Below are 11,560 nucleotides of genomic sequence, written 5' to 3'. Positions count from 1 at the left end.
TAAAAATATTAATATAGTTATGTTATATAGTTATGTTATATGTATAAAAAAAAGTTTTTATATAACTAGTATTTATTTGGTAAAATAATAATAAAAAATTGTATCTTTATATAATAATAATAATAATGAATAAAAATAATGTTAATAATGATAATAATAATAAATATAATAATAATAATAATAATAATAATAATAATAATAATAATAATAATAATAATAATAATAATAATAATAATAATAATAATAATAAAGAGTAATAAGTAAACTACCTCAAGGAAGTAGTCCTAAAAAAAATGCCCAAGTCCGGGTTTGAACCCGCGACCTTCCGCTAATCCATTAACATCCTAAATCAAAGCTCAGCTATTCCTTTTCTGATTTACTTAGTGATTTTAAATGTTTATAACTACTCGTTATTTTATGCGATTTCATCTTCATCATTATCCTAATCATAGCCATAATCATAATCCTAATCTTCATCTAACCTCATTATCATTCCTCATTTTTATATCATCACCGTCATTTAATCGACTCAATCATTATTAATATCAATCCAATAACTCTTGCATCATTTCTTGCATCATTTTCATTTAAATAAACGTCATCATCATTCAAGGTTATTACTCGACATCATAACTATATCATTATGTAACCCATATCTTCACCATTATCAAAATCATATAATCTTATTATTATCTTATGTTAACCCTAATTATAATAACATCATCATCAAGTTCATTAACATCACCATATCATCCCATCGTTGCTCATCAAAATCTTCGAGCCCAACTGATATACACAAAGTCTCAGCCCAAACATCATTTGATAGCCCAACCATTTAATCTATTAAATCATTAGCTTAATTGGCTTTGTATCCTCTTAGCAACTGAGGCCCAAAACGAAAATATATATATATAACTCGGCTCAAAAAAAAAACAGTGGCAGGTGGTTAAGTAGCAATTGTTTTCATTCTTTTGTTTAAAAAAAAAAACAAATACAAGTAGTGTCACTTTGTCGGCCACCAATTATCTTATTTATTCATCACCAAATATCTTTAGCATCATCATTCTTGATCATTATCGATCATAACTATACACAGCATCATTTTCATTGTTTTAATCAAGAAAGAAAAATATAGCAGCAGCCTACTATAGTTACAGCAACAATATCGAAGGTTGTTGTAGTGGTTTGAGTGGTGATCGTATGGTGGTTATGGAGGTGGAGGTGACGGTTTCGACAAACAAGAGAGAAAAACAGAAACCATAACGCAGTGGTAGGAATGGAGGACGGTTTTCATGGTTTTTTGTTTGATGATGGTGGTAATTATTTGGTGATGGTGAGTTGTGGTGGCGGGTACAGCGAATAGAACACTAGAAGAAGCATAAAAAAATGACGGTTTAATGGTGGTTTCACGATGGATCAAAGTGATGATTAATTCACGATGAGAGAGAGGGAAAGAGAGGAGATGGAGAAAGTGAGTGAGGTGGTATGATGACAGCTGTGGTGTTAATCCTGGTGATGATGGTGGCGTGTGATTGTGACCAATGAAGAGTTTAGGGTGGCGTTCAAAATGGATCATGGTGGTAATCGGTTTGTGTTTAGTCGATCAATAATATAAGTAGAAGGTTATAAAGGTGATGATTGAGTGGTGTTCTCTGAGCTTGAAAATGAATAACAGATTTTAGCGATCGGGTTGGTGTTGTTGTGGGTTTGGTGAGGGTTATCGAGGTGGGGTGACTACGAAAGATGGTGTCCGACGTATGTAATGGTGAGATGGTAGTCTTGGGTTCACGAAGAAATCATAATAGAAATGAGAGTGATCGAGAGGGAGAGTAGTGTGGCTCGATGATTGGGTAATAGTGTGAAGGTGATCACGGTTTATACATATCTATGTTATCTCGTATGCAAGCATATATATATATATATACATATATATATATATACACATATATATATATATATATATATATATATATATATATATATATATATATATATATATATATATATATATATATATATATATATATATATATACATATATATATATATATACCTAAGTTGATAATGAAAATAAAAAAACAATAGAACCAACCACAGTAACTTATCAAGAATCCAATATTTAAGCCGTATCAAATAGTATAGTTGTTAAGGTGATGTGCATTATGTTGTCTATATACATTAGATAAGATGGATAGAAAGAGATGGTTAACAGAAAGAAGGCAGACAAAAGTAAAAGCAGAGTTCTTAAATAATTTAATAATACTATTTAATAATTATTGATTAATTAAACGTGTGAATTGTTACTGTCACCATTTACGGACTAAAATTCGAGCTCCGTTGTAAAACAGTGACGGATAAAAGTCTTCGAAAAAATCCCATCTTTTAATTTAACTATATTTATTTATTTTGGTGATTAAGTTATAAAATTCGATCATTAATCTGTTAAATAAAAATTACATCAACTGTCCCTCTCAAATCTGGGTAAAATATAAAAAGTGTTCAAATTCAACAATTAGCTCATAAATACATTTTTAATAAGCCTAGAATTTATATGACTCATCTTCGGATCACCGTTTATTTTGAAATCACATAAGTTCGAATTATATATAGTTATGTTTTAAATAATAATTATTATTTTTACATAATTAATTTCTAACAATTACCTCATAAATTATATTTTAAATTATTTATATTTATTTAAATATATACATATCTATTTACAAATAGTTGTTCGTGAATCGTCGAGGACGGTCGATGGTCAATTGAACAGTTCAAAACTTTGAGACTCAATCTAACAGACTTTGCTTATCGTGTCAAATTGAATAAAGATTCAAGTTTAAATTTGGTCGGAAATTCCCGGGTCGTCACAGTACCTACCCGTTAAAGAAATTTCGTCTCGAAATTTGAGTGAGGTGGTCATGGCTAACAATAAACATGTTTTCATGACGAATATGAGTTGATAAATAGAGTTTTATCATCATTGAGTAATATGGATCAAACTATTCGGTTACCTGAGGAGTACGAGTGAAGTTATCCTAAAAGGAATGAAATGAGAACTAAAGTTTTTGTCTTAACTTTTGACGTTGAGTTTAGGAAAATAAGGTTCGTATTAACTTTTGACGTTGTCTGGATTGAATTCCAGAATTCAAGGGATTTAAAAGAAAATCTATGAAATCTATAAGATCTGATTCTTCGGTAAATGAGGAAATTAAGATCTCTATAATTAAATACGGTGATCTGCCTCAATTACTCTGTCTGATATTTCCATTATAAATTCAACTCTTCCGTTCCATTATTTTCACCATTCCTATACTTTCTTCCTTAATTCATACATTCAAACTATTGTGAAAATGCTTAATCCAATTCTGATCCTTGTCCTCATCCTTACTATCGCAACAATCATTCTTCTTTTCCAACTTCCACCCGAGGAATCTGCTTTCTTCTACTTCGCCCTTGGAGTTATAGTATTTTTAATTCTCCCGTGTCTTTATGTTGTGATAAACATTGATATACACGGTTTGTAATTTATGTATTGTTATCGGACTTTATATTTTTCCTTATATTTCGGAGTTCCATGCTTTTGTTTCTTCTTCCCGACTTTAAGTCAAGCGTATAATGGTCCAGAATTCGTAGGTATGGAGTTTTAAATGATCATAATGTTTTAAGTAATAAAGAAAGTAATAGCACGAGTTGATTTGTCAAATTACCAGATTCACTGAGAATAGAACTATCAAGAATATACTTTCTTAATATGTTCAGAAGTTAAGCAGAATGAAAGAGCTATGTAACATGTCACATGATGATGTTATTATCTACTGTGAACCATCATCATGTTTCATTAGAAACTCAGCATGACTTACTGTAATATAATCACGTTGGCCGGGCGTCATTATATTATACTAACCCATGCTTCAATTTCCAACACTTCTCACAATTCATTCATAATTTACACTTAGATTTTACAGAAGTTTCCTATATAATGGAATATAGAAAACACGAAGAGGTAGATAATTTCGGACAACAATATTTATGAAAATATCTTTAGAAATATCGAAGATATTTATGATGATATTTTGGGATTTCTAAGTTCGAAGGTTGATGAAGAAAAATTTTCCGCAAGATTTTAACATGACTTCGGAGTAAGATATTCTCTAAAGATTTCAAAGGATCCAGAATTACCTGGATTCTTTGAATATAGGGTATGGTCCTTGTATTTTTCCTTGGTCTCCTTCGTGGTTAGCTCAATCCGTTTTTCAGTTCCAACTTTTCTGAGCTTTACCAACATACTATTCTTTATCATCAAACTTCCGATGATTAAGGCCATTTACGGTTGTCTACGATTTCTGCTGCTTCATTCAGCTTTTTCAACATTCAGAATATTGATTTGTAGACTGAGTGCTTTTCAGAAATCTGAATGAAAGATCATAATTCTAATAGATAAATGTTATACATATAACTATTGATGTAGATATGCTGTGAGTTTTCAAAATACTGATTGCTGATTCCCGGTAATTGGTATGGCAGTTCTCGTTACAAGATGCGGATGAGTATATGATAGGGTTTCTATAAATAAATATAATGATTTATCAGAGAGATTTAAGCCAAGAAGCAACGAGGTTGCTGGTACGTCTGCTGGTAATATGGTGGAATATAAAAGGTTCCCTGGTAACAATAAAAGAGCACGCATTTATATCAAGGTTATAATAAGGTTGTTTCGAACGAAAAGTCGAAGTTGACTTGCTGGAGCTGTGACAAAATTTGCTACTTTGAAAAGGGATTGTAAAGCTATTTTTGGTAATAACAATGCTAAAGGAGCTAGCACAGATACGTGTTAAACGTTTACTGAGGTTCTGAGTGTTTTCAGGTGTATATCTACATGCATCAATCTTTTCTTCCGTAGATGAAGTGCAGTTGTTTCATCCTCTTGATCGAGGTGTTTTCAAGAATCATAAAAGGTTTGAACGCAGATTGTAATCGTCAAGATACAGATGAGGTTTAAGATGAAATCAAGTGGCAAATTTGAAGAATTGTTTAGTTTCATAAGTTATAATCAATATTTTAATTCATTTTAATTGTCCAAAGTTGATAATCCTCAGTTGATAGTCCACAGTTAGCAATTCAATACAACAACAACAACAACAGTTAGCAATTCAATAATTCATATATAATTATATATATAATATTCGAATTAATACGTATCGTGACCCGTATACGTCTCAGACTCAATCACAACTCAAACTATATATATTATTGTAGAATCAACCTCAACCCTGTATAGCTAACTCCCGCATTACTGCGTATAGAGTGTCTATGGTTATTTCAAATAATATATATAGATGGGTTGACATGATATGTCAAAACCTTGTATACGTGTCCCGATATTTAAAGTGCATAAAGTAAATAACAGAAATTAAATGACGATAAATAAAATTGCGAGAATATAAATTGCGAGAATATAAATTGCGATAAATAAATTGCGATAAATAAATGGCGATAAAATAAAATGTAATACGGAATTAACAGTTAGCTAGGAACAGTTAGCTAGGATCTTGTTAGCGTGGTTTCTTAACAAAATTTCATATTGTTAATTAGTCTGTTTCTAATCAATTTTTATTGTATCCATTATTTCTTAATTATGCCACTTGTTGGATTCTGATAGGTTAAAATCCAAATATGAAATTGAATTTGAATGAAAATAGTTATTCTGTGGTGAACGGATTCGTATATTTGTGAATGTGAGTAGGATAGTAAATGACTGTTGAATCAGATCGAAGAATGTACAGTATAACTTATTAATGTGAAATCTAAATATTCCTCGGGTATTACCTACCCGTTAAAATATTTTCACCATTAACAGTTTGTACTAAAGAATTTTTAATTACAATCTTTATGAAACTATATATACATATATATTTTCTTCGGATGTAATCATGGATTTAATGAGTTAATATGATATCAATCTCATTTGCTCTTCGGGTTGAGCTAAAATAAATAATCTCTAAAACTTTTAGAAACCACATATTCTTCGCAGAATATTTCTTCTTCGCAGAATATCAATGAAGTTATGGATCAATAATTCATCGTTCATTGTTGTTGGTATTCCTTGGTATCTATGGTGCGTATGATGTTGATGCTCGTGTGACAGATTGTGATGTTGAGGTGTGGGATGCGGATGTTACTGTTGGTGGTACTGTTGGTGCCAGTGATGTTGCTGAAGCTGGTACGTTTTGCACCATATTTTTCAAAGCAACTATCCGAGCGCAAAGCTCGTTGACTTCTTCTATTGCACCGGGGTAATTGTCGGTTCGAACAAGCGGATGAATAAGATCTAAAATCTGAGATAGTATATAATCGTGATGAGATACTCTGAAAATGAGAAAGAAGATGGTATTACGAACAGGTTCGCCGTAAGTGCTTCAGGTTCTTTGTCAAGAGGGCAATAAGTTGGTGGAAAGGATCGCCTTCCTCGCGTCTCCATTGATTAAGTCAACTACGAACCCATCAGATGAATTGGGGATGGCTGATTGATTGATTCATTCTGATGACACCACTTTCGGAGCTTAGGTGAATATCCATGTCGGAATAGCTGTAGGAAATAACTATCGGAATAGCTTATCGAAATCTGAGGGACTCGAACTGGTTGAGGGATTCATCTCGTACGATTAGATGAAGGATTTTCGATAGGAAATAGATTATAGGAAGTAGATTAGTACCCTGCAATACATAATTTACATATGCATATATAATACTAAAATCCCATAAGTTACGGAGGAATCTACGGAACCGTCAGGCAAAGTTTACAGTAACAGATACGCTAAGATATGAATTTTGTCTATACACTATTCATGAAATCAATGCAGTAAGATGTGTCTAGACTAAGAATGATAAGCAAATGATTCCCTAAGAATGATAAGCAGGTAATTTTTGACACGAAATGATAAGCAAAACTTTTGACATGCAGACACGGTCGAAGTCCAGACTCACTAATGCATCCTAATGACTTATCAGTTAGACACACTAATGCAGACTTGGTTCGCTAAGACCACCGCTCTGATACCACATGTCATACCCCGTCCTAATCCGTCTGGACGAAGTCACCAACATCTGGTTCCATTGCGATGATCTACTCCAAATAATGTCTTTACAATGAGCAAATGCACAGCGAAAGATTTCTTTCATACCTGAGAATAAACATACTTTCAAGTGTCAACCAAAAGGTTGGTGAGTTCATTAGTTTAACATAAATAATTATTTCATAATTTTAATAGACCACAAGATTTCATATTTTCATTTCTCATAAACATACGTCCCATGCATAGAGACAAAAATATCATTCATATGGATTGAACACCTGGTAACCGACATTCACAATATGCATATAATAATATCCCCATCATTCTGGGATCCTCCTTCGGACATGATATAAATTTCGAAGTACTAAAGTATCCGGTACTTTGGATGGGGCTTGTTGGGCCCGATAGATCTATCTTTAGAGTTCGCGTCAATTAGGGTGTCTGTTCCCTAATTCTTAGATTACCAGACTTAATAAAAAGGGGCATATTCGATTTCAATAATTCAACCATAGAATGTAGTTTCAATTACTTGTGTCTATTTCGTAAAACATTTATAAAAATTGCGCATGTATTCTCAGCCCAAAAATATAAAGGGTAAAAAGGCAAATGAAACTCACGCATATAAATATTGCAAAACAGTTATTAAAAGATTGCATGTATTCTCAGCCCAAAAATGTAATGAGTAAAAGGGAGCAAATGAAACTCACCATATTGTATTTTGTATTAAAAATACATATGACGACAATGACAAACTGAATAATGCAGGGTTGGCCTCGGATTCACGAACCTATATCAGGTATATATATTAATACATCTAATTGTAATCGAACAATTTATATATATTATTATTAATGGTTATTTTAGTAAATTATATGTTTCATTTAATAATTTAAATTAACTATATTTATCTTTTATACTTTAAATAAATAATTAGTATTTATAAAAATATTAATATAGTTATGTTATATAGTTATGTTATATGTATAAAAAAAAGTTTTTATATAACTAGTATTTATTTGGTAAAATAATAATAAAAAGTTGTATCTTTATATAATAATAATAATAATGAATAAAAATAATGTTAATAATGATAATAATAATAAATATAATAATAATAATAATAATAATAATAATAATAATAATAATAATAATAATAATAATAATAATAATAATAATAATAATAATAAAGAGTAATAAGTAAACTACCTCAAGGAAGTAGTCCTAAAAAAAATGCCCAAGTCCGGGTTTGAACCCGCGACCTTCCGCTAATCCATTAACATCCTAAATCAAAGCTCAGCTATTCCTTTTCTGATTTACTTAGTGATTTTAAACGTTTATAACTACTCGTTATTTTATGCGATTTCATCTTCATCATTATCCTAATCATAGCCATAATCATAATCCTAATCTTCATCTAACCTCATTATCATTCCTCATTTTTATATCATCACCATCATTTAATCGACTCAATCATTAATAATATCAATCCAATAACTCTTGCATCATTTCTTGCATCATTTTCATTTAAATAAACGTCATCATCATTCAAGGTTATTACTCGACATCATAACTATATCATTATGTAACCCATATCATCACCATTATCAAAATCATATAATCTTATTATTATCTTATGTCAACCCTAATTATCATAACATCATCATCAAGTTCATTAACATCACCATATCATCCCATCGTTGCTCATCAAAATCTTCGAGCCCAACTGATATACACAAAGTCTCGGACCAAACATCATTTGATAGCCCAACCATTTAATCTATTAAATCATTAGCTTAATTGGCTTTGTATCCTCTTAGCAACTGAGGCCCAAAACAAAATATATATATATATATATATAACTCGGCTAAAAAAAACGGTGGCAGGTGGTTAAGTAGCAATTGTTTTCTTTCTTTTGTTTAAAAAAAAAACAAATACAAGTAGTGTCACTTTGTCGGCCACCAATTATCTTATTTATTCATTACCAAATATCTTTAGCATCATCATTCTTGATCATTATCGATCATAACTATACACAGCATCATTTTCATTGTTTTAATCAAGAAAGAAAAATATAGCAGCAGCCTACTATAGTTACAGCAACAATATCGAAGGTTGTTGTAGTGGTTTGAGTGGTGATCGTATGGTGGTTATGGAGGTGGAGGTGACGGTTTCGATAAACAACAGAGAAAAACAGAAACCATAACGCAGTGGTAGGAATGGAGGACGGTTTTCATGGTTTTTTGTTTGATGATGGTGGTAATTATTTGGTGATGGTAAGTTGTGGTGGCGGGTACAGCGAATAGAACACTAGAAGAAGCATAAAAAAATGACGGTTTAATGGTGGTTTCACGATGGACCAAACTGATGATTAATTCACGATGAGAGAGAGGGAAAGAGAGCAGAGGGAGAAAGTGAGTGAGGTGGTATGATGACGGCTGTGGTGTTAATCCTGGTGATGATGGTGGCGTGTGATTGTGACCGATGAAGAGTTGAGGGTGGCGTTCAAAATGGATCATGGTGGTAATCGGTTTGTGTTTAGTCGATCAATAATATAAGTAGAAGGTTATAAAGGTGATGATTGAGTGGTGTTCTCTGAGCTTGAAAATGAATAACAGATTTTAGCGATCGGGTTGGTGTTGTCGTGGGTTTGGTGAGGGTTATCGAGGTGGGGTGACTACGAAAGATGGTGTCCGACGTATGTAATGGTGAGATGGTAGTCTTGGGTTCACGAAGAAATCATAATAGAAATGAGAGTGATCGAGAGGGAGAGTAGTGTGGCTCGATGATTGGGTAATAGTGTGAAGGTGATCACGGTTTATACATATCTATGTTATCTCGTATGCAAGCATATATATATATATATATATATATATATATATATATATATATATATATATATATATATATATATATATATATATATATATATATATATATATATATACCTAAGTTGATACTGAAAATAAAAAACAATAGAACCAACCACAGTAACTTATCAAGAATCCAATATTTAAACAGTGTCAAATAGTATAGTTGTTAAGGTGATGTGCATTATGTTGTCTATATACATTAAATAAGATGGATAGAAAGAGATGGTTAACAGAAAGAAGGCAGACAAAAGCAAAAGCAGAGTTCTTAAATAATTTAATAATAATATTTAATAATTATTGATTAATTAAAACGTGTGAATTGTTACTGTCATCATTTACGGACTAAAATTCGCGCTCCGTTGTAAAACAGTGACGGATAAAAGTCTTCGAAAAAAATCCCAACTTTTAATTTAACTATATTTATTTATTTTGGTGATTAAGTTATAAAATTCGATCATTAATCTGTTAAATAAAAATTACATCAACTGTCCCTCTCAAATCTGGGTAAAATATAAAAAGTGTTCAAATTCAACAATTAGCTCATAAATACATTTTTAATAAGCCTAGAATTTATATGACTCATCTTCGGATCACCGTTTATTTTAAAATCACATAAGTTCGAATTATATATAGTTATGTTTTAAATAATAATTATTATTTTTACATAATTAATTTCTAACAATTACCTCATAAATTATATTTCAAATTATTTATATTTATTTAAATATATACATATCTATTTACAAATAGTTGTTCGTGAATCGTCGAGGACGGTCGATGGTCAATTGAACAGTTCAAAACTTTGAGACTCAATCTAACAGACTTTGCTTATCGTGTCGAATTGAATAAAGATTCAAGTTTAAATTTGGTCGGAAATTCCCGGGTCGTCACAACCCGTAACCCGAATCCGAACCCGAGATACCTGATTCACCTATTAGCACCAAATCACCTTTCAGGGACCCAGATTATGATAACCCCTACGGACCGAAAGGCCACCGTAGGATACCGAAGGGACCCGCCCGAGGCAATAATCCATTTTGGAAAAGCTTTTCATATGACAACTGATCACTTAAGATGTATCGTCGTTTCCATCCCTATGATGCTTCTACTTCCAAACCTAACACCTCCACTGCTACTACCAATAACAATGATACCGATGACCTTAAGCTGAGAGTTGAGAATTTGGAAAAGATCGTCGAGTACCTGTTGACGGAACTTCAGAAACCTAAATAGAGATGTTTTATTGAATTCATTCCACTTTTCTAGATACTATTTCATATTATTGCTTATTACTTGGTGTTCGCACATACATTGCCTGATGTGGTTTTCTATTTTTCGTGGTTTTTACGTATGACTTTTGGAATATTTTATTCTTTATTAATGCATGAATAATGAATGAAGAATTTTTACTTAAAGTGCTTGGTTTGCTATTATTATGTGATGCATGATGAGTATTAATAACTGCTGTGACGTTTAATATCACTACTGTTATCACTTCTTATTGCTACTTAGTGTTGATACTCACTACTGTCATTACTAAGCACTATGTACCACTGCTAATTACTACTATCACTACTAGAATCTTTATGATTTAATATTATTTACTATGCATCCCTA

The sequence above is a fragment of the Rutidosis leptorrhynchoides genome, chromosome 2, assembly GCF_046630445.1.
Source record: "Rutidosis leptorrhynchoides isolate AG116_Rl617_1_P2 chromosome 2, CSIRO_AGI_Rlap_v1, whole genome shotgun sequence".
Lineage (NCBI taxonomy): Eukaryota > Viridiplantae > Streptophyta > Magnoliopsida > Asterales > Asteraceae > Rutidosis > Rutidosis leptorrhynchoides.
Note: the sequence above shows the minus strand (reverse complement) of the source record.